Here is an 11790-nt window from a genome sequence, read left to right as displayed (position 1 = left end):
AATCAGTATTCAACTTTCTTTCCTATCTTCAGTGAAATCAGAGTATTTTTTATTATCCTTAATTTGAATAATTATTTCAGAAAATATCAGCTTATTTTTTGTGAACATAAATTACACGTGGAAAATGATAATGTGCATGTGTTAATTTATAAATATAAAATGTATGATAATAGGAAGTGATTGGTTGCAAAGAAATACCTTTACTATCTTTCCATATAGTTTGCCTTCTGGATGTGTAGAGAGCTACAGGGAGCTGTGAAAGATAGGTATTCAAGTCCTTTTATCTGAAGATCAAGTAGACTGATTTCTTTTTTTTGTTGTTTAATAGTTTGATAAATACTTGTGATTATCTGTTCAATAGCCCACTGAGGAATAAGTTGAAGGAGTAGCAATTTTCTACCTAGATAGCATTTAAGAGCCATTATTGGAGGGAAATGACTATTATACGATACTGCTCCTTAGAACTTCCATAAGGAAAATGTTAGTGATTAGGTATATTTGTATGATGATTTATGTAGCAGAAAGAGCACCAGCATTGAAATAGGAAGATAGAAGTTTAAAAACTTGCTTCAATACCCACAGAAGGTTGTTTTTAAACCCTCTGAACCACAGTTTCTTACTATGAAAATGGGACTATCCACCTAATTCTGAAAATGATTGTGAGAGTGCATTAAATGATGTTTCTTTTATTTTTAAAAATTTTTTGAACCTTTGATGACAAAATGATGTTTCTGAAAGTGCTTAATTACATCTTTGTAAAAGAAACTATATTAATTTTCTTGTTTTTTTTCCCCCTGCAGAAAGTAAGTGAGAAGGTTGGAGGAGCTGAAGGAACCAAGCTAGAAGATGACTTCAAAGAGATGGAGAGGGTAAGTCCCCACCACCATGAGTTTCCTTTGCCATAAGTTTTCCACCATTAGATGGCCAGGGGGAGCTGCTCTCTACTGATATCTGAGAACAAATTTCATTGTTTTCAAAGATATTGTCCTTTTGAAGTGTATTCCAAAATAGGAGATTTTAAGTATCCTATCATCCCTCAGTGCTGTGCTCAGTGAAAAGTAGAGTGTCATAATGCTCTACTCCTAGTAGGTCCTATCATCTCTTTTCTACATAAGGATTATGTGGAGCTGATGGTTGAATGAGGGTAAGGTGGGAAGAAAAGTGGAGAAGTTGGAGAAAGATGTCCCAAATGTTTTTGGGAGAAGCTGAAGGCTGAGTCACTTTCTGACTGTAGAGGACTTTCTGACAGGATGGTGCCATCCAGATCCAGCAGGGTAGTATGGACAGAATGCAGTTTTGGAGCATATCTGCCTTGGCTCCAACTCCATTTCCACCGCTTGTTGCAAAGTACATTTATTGCTCAGAGTGTGTAAATATATAACATGAGAATACTTATACCCACTTGGAAAATTTTTATTAAGGATTAAGACTAATATAATTAATTTAAGGTTCTGCCTAAAAGATCACAGGTTCTCAATAAATAAAGGTAGAGGTAATGAATAAAATGTCTCATTTCATTTTTCCTGGGGTATAAGCTGTATTTTCTCTTTCACTTTGAGGCTATTCATAGCAAGTGGTATTTAGGCTTATGATGAAGAGTGTGTATTGAATTGTGCAAATATCTTGGGTTTTCAATTGTTGATGGTGATGGATCTGGGAGTACAAATCCTGTACTTGATAAAGGTTATCCCAAGCCTGTATAATACCTGGAAAATACATTTAAGCATAATTAAGAATTTTGTTTCTGTACATTTTTATAAAAAAGCATTTTTTCTTTATATTCTGATTTGCCTATATCAGAAATATTTTAGAGGCCTGAGAGATAGATTTAACTTTTTTTCATTTTGTCCACATCATTTCCAGTGACTGTCTCAGTTTTGATGTTTTTTGTTTGTAAAGTCTTTTTTAATATTTAATTGATTTTATTTTTTAAATACATGACAGTGGAATACATTACAATTCTTATTACACATATAGAACACAATTTTTCATGTCTCTGTTTGTATATAAAGTATATTCACACCAATTCATGTCTCTGTACCTGTACTTTGGATAATGGTGTCCATCACATTCCACCATCATTGCTAACCCCCGCCCCCTCCCTTCCCCTCCCACCCCTCTGCCCTATCTAGATTTTGTCTATTTCTCCCATGCTCCACCTCCCTACCCCAGTATGGGTCAGTCACCTTATATCCGAGAAAACATTTGGCATTTGTTTTTTTGGAATTGGTTAACTTTACTTAGCATTATTTTCTCCAACGCCATCCATTTACCTGCAAATGCCATGATTTTATTCTCTTTTATTGCTGAATAATATTCCATTGTGTATATATACCACATTTTAAAATCTATTCATCTATTGAAGGGCATCTTGGTTGGTTCCACAGTTAAGCTATTGTAAATTGTGCTGCTATAAACGTTGATGTGGCTGTGTCCCTGTAGTATGCTGTTGTTGTTTTTTCAAATTCTATTAAGAGGTTAACTCATTGTTTTTATTTGGTATCAGAAGAACATACAAGTCATTATTCATTACTAGATGCTGGGAGAAAATTTTACATTGAAGGACTATCAGGCTTATTGGTACAATAAAGATTTACAATAAACACATCTTTAAATTTTTTTCTCATTTAATCTCTATTGTAAGAAGCCTCATTTTTTTTTATTAGTTGCTCAAGACAATACAATGATCTTGACATATCATACATTTGATTCAAATGGGTTATGCTGTTTTTAAGTCCTTTGGGTATAGACTAAGGAGTGGGTTAGTTGAGTTAAATGGTGGCTCCATTCCCAGTTTTCCAAGGAATACTGGAAAATACTGCTTTCCATATTGGCTATACTAATTTGCAGTCCCACCAGCAATGTATGAGTATGCCTTTTTCCCCACATCCTCACCAACATTTATTGTTTGTTTTCATAATAGCTGCTATTCTGACTTTAGTGATATCTTAGAGTAATTTTGATTTGCATTTCTCTAATTGCTAGAAATGATGAACATTTTTCCATATATTTGTTAATTGATTGTATATCCTCTTTTGAGAAGTGTCTGTTCAGGTCCTTGGTCCCATTTATGGATTGAGTTATTTGTGTTTTTTTTTTGTTTTGTTTTGTTTTGTTTTGTTTATTAATCAGCAGGGACTAAAATGTCTGTGTTGGTCCCTTTTTTTCATCTTATTAATACCACCTATCTTCAGGCAAAGCTGTCAACCACTGATATTTATAGTTCTGGGAATAGTATTCTGCCCATCCTTCTACAGCATCTAAGTCTCTAAACACTGACACACATTCCCAGAATGTCTTGACTTCTCCACTCCTAATAGTGGAGTTCTTACCCCTTCTAGGAACAGCCACAGGGCTGTGTTAGGCTCAGCCTCACTCTGTGCCCAGTCTTGCTTAGTCCTCCTTTTATCCTTTGATTCTCTTCCTGAGTACCACATGGCCAGGGCTGTGCCATTATGACAGATTAGGCAGGGATTTAGAAGTTTGAAACTAAGTACCAAGTGTTGGAAGTTGGTCTTGATTTCAGCATCTTGCAGGACTAAAGCAAATAAGTCACATAGCTCACTGACTATGTGAAGACAAAATTTTTGTTTCTTCAGTGAGTCTAAAAAGAAAAGCAAATCTGAAGAATAGAGTTTATCAACAAGCAATTCATTAGACCTTTTTGGAGACTTATTTTGCTATGAAACCTATGTGAGTCTTACAAGCTAATTAAAATAAAAGAGAATCTTACAAGTATTTTATTTAGGCAAGTACAGGTGTCCCTAGAGGATGAAGATGAAATGTAGGATTCATTTCTCTTATTAAGGAAGTTGGGGCCTAATCCCACATGATCGATTATATAAAGTTTCTGAAGGTTTTATTTTTAAAATCCAGAGTTCCTGCAACAAAATAAACCTCTAATTATTTAAAGGACCTACTAATGATTTTGCATTTAGGGTTTTATCTAAGTAAATTCAGAGATTTAGATTTCAGTTCAGTGTCGAAATTATTTTACTTCATCTTATTTCATGCATCCTTTGTCTCATCTGTGACTCTTTCAAATTTTGGACTCTACACATAATTGATTTACTTAAGCTATAAGATTTGCACTAATTGAAAAGTACTTGCTTTGGATTTAGAATCTCAAATCTTTTCTTTCCGGTTAATTTGTATATTATAATATTTTAGCTCAACGTTCCCAGGTCTTCAGAAGAATTGTCTACCCTCAATTGGTTTTCTGATCATCAAACAGTTGAGGTAGAGAGCCCTTTGTTCAGCTGTATTCTCAGATGTGCAATTAGACAACAAAACAAAATAAATTAGAGGTCTGCATTAGGCATCGCTGCTACTGGGAGAGAGAGGTAGATATTCCTGGAGGTTGCTTCTTTAATTGCTGCCCCACACTTTCCTGCTAAGATGCAGTCAGATCCCCTCATGTCTCCCAGCCTTCCAGCCTAACCCTCCCTGAGCTAATTTGGGGGAGCCTATGGCTATGTTGCTCTGCAGGAACCCTTTCCATAATGATCTGTCTCCTCCTCTTAAGTACCTTGAATGAAATTGGTTCTGTTTTAGGCTTAAATGTTATCTGTTGCTTACAAGCTTCATTAAACACAGGCAAAATTCATTACTATGGTACAGACACTGGGTGGGTTTGTTCCTTGAAAAGCTATAGATTTTTTAAAAATGAAACTTCTAGAATTTGAGGGCTCTCTGATTCCTTCTCAGATTTTATTAGTTACTGTAATGATTCTGTGTTTTTTTGTTGTGTTATTATGTTTATTAATTCACTTGGAAAATCTGTAAATGATAATGTGTCAGGCATTATACTGGGTACCAAGTACAGAGATAAATGAGGCTCAGTTACTGCTTGAAAGAGGCTGCCAATTTGGAGGGGAAAAAAAGACACATAAATTTGTAGCAAATAGGACATAGTTCTTAGTGCCATGGGGAAAACCTCTGTAGATCTAGGATAGATGCCTAACTCAATTGGATAGATCAGTGGAAGCTTCCTAGAGGAGAGACTACTTGAATTTTTCTCTTGTCTCTGAAAGTATGGATAATGCAGAATTCCTAGCCAAGGGATTTATTGTTATTTATTGTTATTTTTTTGTAATGGAAATTCTCTATGTTTTAACTAGAAGAGGTTCTATGGTTAGAAACATGTTTCTAGGCCCTTTGGTAAACAGAATTCTTCTTAAGGGGCAGCCTCAAGTTTTAATAAAAGCAGGATGTTGAGAAAGAACAAGAAGACTGTCCTTGCAAGTGAGAGTGAGAAGGTGATGATTGCTGGTAGAGTGGGATGAGGGGAAAGGCTGATAGGACAGTGTCTTTGAGTTGGAGAGGGGTTGAACCCCAAGTGGGAAAACTGGGATTAATGGGTAGAAACCATGGGTAGACAGATTCTGGCTCAATATAGAAAGAACTTTTGGCTATCAGAGGTGTTAAAAAAAAAAAAGACCCAGAAACTACTGAATTCCCTATCACGCCCACATTGAAACAGGCTAAACCCATAGTTCCTAGCTGTATTGTGAAGAATGCTAGTCATCTCTTGAGTTTCATAGCAAGTAATGCATTACTAACAAGATCTCTTTTTAATGATGTCACTCTTACTTAGATTCCAGAGATGTCTCTCGAATGGGAGCAAAGGAATAAAAGTGCAGCCAACATGTTTAGAGTAGCACACATCTCTGAGTGGGCAAATGGGTGCCCACCATGCCAATTGTGTATCCTTCATGGAGTGTGGTGACAAAGATGTGGCTCATGGGACTGAGATACTCAACTGCTTGTATAAAGCTGTGAGAGGGATGGGAGTCCCACAGATGATGATCTTCAATGGCATCTTTCTGCCTGGCCTAAAATTTCATGAAGACAAGCTTCCTTTTGACTATGTGTTTATAGTATATTTCCAGACTATTTGTATTAAAGGCAGTGCTCAAGTAGATTAGCAAAATAATGGTAAGAATGATAATGGTCAATGATAGAATAATCTCAACCTAATACTTTCTTTTCTTTTTTTTTCACCATCCTTCTAGTAACCACACCTTTGCTAATATTATATTTTGAAAACACTACCAAACTTTCTGAATACATGGGGTATCTTCCTTTAAGCAAGGAAGTTGGGGGACAGGCACAACTACTTCTTGCCTTGTAGGAAATGATTAAAAGCCTCACTGTTGGATCAGCCTGGATCTTCCTGCCAACCTTTCCCAGGTGCTGTTTTATTCATGTCTCTGTGACCTGCTTATTCAATTATTCTCATTCCATGGTTCTCAAGTAAGTGTGTATACATTCCTAATAGTTGCATTTTCTTAACTTTGGTGATAGAAAACTTAAGAATTTGAAAATATTTTAATGTTCCATGTGACATTTTAACTTCTTTCATGTAACCACCATTCATTACCCCATATCCAAGTGGGTGCTTAATTTACCTATTTATTATCAATTGCCAAACCCACAAACTACCTGTGCTCCATTTAAGACGTCTAACATTCTCTTAAACTCTGATTTGCTTCCCTGTGGCAGCATCTGTCATAACAGATGAAGGTATAGAAGTCCAAGCCAAAGGAATGAGCAATCTATTCAATGAAATAATATGAGAAAACTTCCCAGACTTGAAGAATGAGACAGAATCCCAAATCCTAGAAGCCTACAGGACGCCGAATGTGCAAAATCATAAGAGATCCACACCTAGATGCCCAATGTACAGAATAAGGAGAGAATTTTAAAAGCTACAAGAGAAAGGAAACATATTACATTTAGGGGTAAACCAATCAGGATAACAGCTGATCTTTCAACACAGACTCTGAAAGCTAGAAGATCCTGGAATAACATATTTCAAACACTGAAAAAAAATGGGTTCCAACCAAGAATCGTGTATCCAGCAAAATTAAGCTTCAGGATGAAAGATGAAATTAAAACCTTCCACGATAAACAAAAGTTAAAAGAATTTGCAGCTAGAAAACCATCTGTTCAAAACATCCTCGGCAAAACATTACAGGAAAAGGAAATGGAAAATAACAATGAAAACCAACAGTGGGAGGTAGGACAGTAAAGGGGGGAAAAATAATCAAAGAGAAAAACAAACCATGTTTAGTAACATAAATAAACAAATATGGCTGGAAGAACAACCCATATCTCAATAATAACCCTAAATGTTAATGGCTTAAACTCACCAATTAAGAGACACAGGCTAGTAGAATGGATCACAAAACAAGACCCAACAATATTCTGCCTACAGGAGACGCATTTGATAGGAAAAGACATACACAGACTGAAGGTGAAAGGTTGGGAAAAGTCATATCACTCATATGGACTTCGGAAACAAGCAGTAGTGTCATATCAAATAAAATAGATTTCAAGCCAAAGTTAATCAAAAGGGATAAAGAGGGACACTACATACTGCTAAAGGGAACCATACACCAACAAGACATAACAATCATAAATATATATGCCCCAAACAATGGTGCAGCTATTTTCATCAAGCAAACTCTTCTCAAGTTCAAGAGTCTAATAGACCACCATACAATAATCATGGGAGACTTCAACACACCTCTCTCACCACTGGACATATCTTCCAAACAAAAGTTGAATAAGGAAACTATAGAACTCAATAACACAATTAATAACCTAGACTTAATTGACATATATAGAATATACCACCCAACATCAAGCAGTTACACTTTTTTCTCAGCAGCACATGGATCCTTCTCAAAAACAGATCATATATTATGTCACATGGCAACTCTTAGACAATATAAAGGAGTAGAGATAATACCATGCATCTTATCTGATCATAATGGAATGAAACTGAAAATCAATGATAAAAGAAGGAAGGAAAAATCATGCATCACTTGGAAAATGAACAATAGGTTACTGAATGATCAATAGGTTATAGAAGACATCAAGGAGGAAATTTAAAAATTCTTAGAGATAAATGAAAACACAGACACAACATATCGGAATCTATGGGACACATTGAAAGCAGTTCTAAGGAAAATTCATTGCTTGGAGTTCATTCCTTAAAAAAAGAAAAAACCAACAAATAAATGATCTCATACTTCATCTCAAAATCCTAGAAAAAGAAGAGCAAAACAACAGCAAAAGAAGTAGAAGGCAAGAAATAATTAAAATCAGAGCTGAAATTAATGAAATTGAAACAAAAGAAACAGTTGAAAAAATTGACAAAACTAAAAGTTAGTTCTTTGAAAAAATAAATAAAATCAACAGACCCTTAGCCATGCTAACGAAGAGAAGAAGAGAGAGAACTCAAATTACTAGCATACAGGATGAAAAAAGGCAATATCACAACAGACACTTCAGAAATACAGAAAATAATTAGAAATTATTTTGAATCCTTATACTCCAATAAAATAGAAGACAGTGAAGACATCGATAAATTTCTTAAGTCATATGATCTGCCCAGATTGAGTCAGGAGGATATAGACAACCTAAACAGACCAATATCAATTGAGGAAATAGAAGAAACCTTCAAAAGACTGCCAACTAAGAAAATCCCAGGACCGGATGGGTATACAGCAGAGTTTTACAAAACCTTTAGAATTATGAGCAATGTAGTAGTCTTATTTTAATTTCTTTTTCCATTTAAAAAATGTAAGACTAAATAGTGACCAGCCTCATCTGATTCATTGACTACAGTTTGCCAAACTCTGACTTAGCATGAAGACAAAACTATTATAGTAAGTAAAGAAAGTTGACAGCTATTTTTGTCCCTCTCTGAAGTTGTAAATTATAAGACTGGATAGTAGAGAAAGGACCTCCTAACTCTAAAATATTCGAAGTTGCTAAAATCTTGGCATTGAGAAAATTGAAGGAAAATACCCAGAATGTATGCCCATGATTTTACCTTTAGGAAAAAACCTTATTTCACTCAAAGGTTTTTATTTCCTAAAAGCATGCCTATATTTACAGATATTTATGTTTTCACCTCCTTTAAAGAGCCTTACCCTACCATCCTCCTTACTAGTCCCAGGCAAGAATAGTTAGCTCAGGAGCTCACAAAAATGGAAGTTGCTGTAATTTAGGATGATCAAAGCTTATTTTTAAGTAATTGGAAAATTGGGGAATTGAAGAAATAAAGAACTATATGTCATAATTTCAAAGTTACACTGTGTTTTTCTTAAGTGAAAATAAACTCTTGCTTATAATAAATGATGTAAGGGTACATCTTCTTCATGTTCATTTTATCAGTTCTGATAATAAGAGAATATGTTCTTGCCAGTTAAGGTATAGCTTTCCTAGCCAGTACCTTGCAAGGCACGTTTAGGATTGTGATCCATGGCTTGTCTGTGGCCAATACAGTATAACCTAGCAAAAATCCTGAACGTTATTATTGAGGACAGAGATGGAGAGAGATGAGAAGTTAGTCAGCCTCCTCCTGGCAGATGACTCTGGAATAGCAAATGGTCATGAGACAATTCAGCTCTAGTACTCTTTCTTAGAAACCTAATCCATGACCTTGAGTTTGCTTCCCATAATAACACTAGCTATGTGACCCTAGGGAGCTCCTTCCCTTTTCTAGGCCTTAAGACTCTCACTTTTGAAAAATCAAGGCTTTGGACTAATTGTGCTTCTGGTCTCTTCTTCTTATGGTTATTAACTTAATCGAGTGATTATCTGTCAGAGTACATAAAGATCAAGGGCCCATGAATGGATTTGCTAAAAGCTGTTCCCTGTTGGTGTATGTTGTGAAAAGAAAATACACAAATAATTCTACTGGATAAAGTTTTTTTCCCCAAAGATGGACTTACAAAGAAGCCCATTTTATGCTCAGATCAACAGTGCTTGGATAGAGCTGGTTCTGTATGATGCCTGGATTAGGTAACCAGAGAGGTTGAAGGAGTCAGCCTCAGTGGACAACAGGACCTGTAATGGTCCTGGGAGACTTTGGTCAAGTCATCAGTAACACTGGAATACTTTCTATTCCCAAGTCTTTTAAAGGTTGAATCCACTCTAGGTACCCAAAATGGTACTCTAATATTGATATCTCCAAGATCCCTGTGCCTCTGGGACTACTGGCTTTAACCAAGTGAATGGCCTCTCTGTAGAGAGCCTTAGTAGTTAAGCTCTATATTTACAAAGCTTGGTAGGGCTAGGGGTTCCCCCACTTGAATGACAACTACGTTTCACAGCCTTCCTTGCTGAATCTCCTGTGGACAATGTGAGGTGTGTGCTGTTGGCACCAGCTTCTGCAGAGGCACCTTTAGAACTGAGAATTTGTGTCTCAGCAGCTCAGCATGGGAGAGTCCTCCTTCTGTAGGGCTCAGGGTGGAATAATTTTTGTGATTGGAGCTTTATAGAATTTGAGGACGTTCAAAATGAAACAGAAGATGGGATGACAGCTGCTTTCCTCCTGACCTTTTTGGTTGACTGCTGTCAGGTTCTTTGTCCATGTGGGGGAGGGTACAAACTCCTTCTCAACTCTGACTTGGTATCTCTCCTCAGGCTGGGGCCTTCCCCTGCTGCCTGTCCTCTAAGGAAGATATAGGGTAGTGTTTAGGAACACAGTCTCTGAAGCAGGTGTCCTAGGCTCTATTTCCTCATCCATGTAACAATATTTAAATCCCTTAGACTGGTTTTTGACAAATAGAAAACATCTTGTGATAGTAATGGTTATTATTATTATTAAGGACAGAGAAGGAAGAAAGTTAGAAATAATTGGTCTTCTAGCAGCAAAAGACATCAGGGTCATCTGACAGTTCCAGTCTTCTGGCACTCCTTCTTAGAAATCTTGATTTTTGGAACTGTTTTCCTTCCTATCATAGCCAGAGGATTTCTGGATATATCCAACATCTTCTTCCTTAATGCCTGATATATAGTTAGCAGGTGATCTGCATTTGTCTTCCTACCACTCATGTTCTCTGAAGCTTCTGCATGTTTGTTCTGCATATACCCTTTGGATTCATTGTCCTGACCCTAAACCATTCCATGACTTGAGGACATAGATACTGACGTTTTACTAATACTACCAGGACCTCCATGTGTGGTAGCAGGAGGCATGCAGTGCATAACTCCAAGGGCTACTGTTCTTTTTAGAACTAATCTCCGAACTATATGTTCCATCCCAAAACTTCTTAAAAATTTGAGCCAATCACTCAGAATAGCCAAAGAAATCCATAGCAAGAAAAGTAAAGCAAGAGGTATCACAACACCAGACCTTAAATTTTACTGCAGATTGTTCAGGTCCTTGGCCCATTTGTTGATTGGGTGGGAGGGAATGGGAGGGAGAAGGGGAATTGCATGGAAGATGGAAGGAGACCCTCATCGTTATACAAAATACATGTATGATGATGTGAGAGGAAAAAAAAAAAGAAATGTGTCACATTAGATTGGGTAGAAAAAAGTGATGGGAGGGGAGGGGTGGGGAAGGGGGGTTAAGAAGGACAGCAGAATAAAATAAACACTAGTATTGCTGTATGCATATATGTGTCTGTATAACCAAAGTGATTCTGCAACCTGTACACTCTGAAAAATGAGAAATTATACCCCATTTGATTCAAATATACGATATGTCAAGATCATTGTACTGTCACGTGCAACTAATAAAAATAAATAAACAAATAAAAAATAAAAATACACGGTAGACTAGTAGAGTGCAACTGAGATGGACCTTAAGTCCTTCTTGTCAATGAATATTCACAATTATCTGTAAAGCCTAATAAGTTATTTTCCCTTTTTTCTACTATATATCTGTATGATGCTGGATTTCCTTGATATATTTCAGCACAAACCAGTACATTGCAACAGACTGAATGTGGAAGCTGCTAGAAGATTCCAGCTGACTCCCATTAA

At 36.4% G+C, this 11790-nt stretch overlaps 1 pseudogene across 1 annotated transcript in view; it reads left to right on the top strand.

Annotated features, from left to right (window-relative positions):
* The first annotated feature begins 685 nt into the window (after positions 1-685).
* The window catches only part of LOC144369053 (endophilin-A1-like), a 49395-nt pseudogene continuing 38290 nt past the window's right edge, over positions 686-11790 (top strand). The window contains exon 1 of the transcript XR_013428485.1: positions 686-869. The product of XR_013428485.1 is annotated as an endophilin-A1-like (transcript). The remainder of the gene's footprint in view (positions 870-11790) is intronic.

The sequence above is a fragment of the Ictidomys tridecemlineatus genome, chromosome 12, assembly GCF_052094955.1.
Source record: "Ictidomys tridecemlineatus isolate mIctTri1 chromosome 12, mIctTri1.hap1, whole genome shotgun sequence".
NCBI lineage: Eukaryota > Metazoa > Chordata > Mammalia > Rodentia > Sciuridae > Ictidomys > Ictidomys tridecemlineatus.
This window is presented reverse-complemented; position numbering and strand designations above follow the sequence as displayed.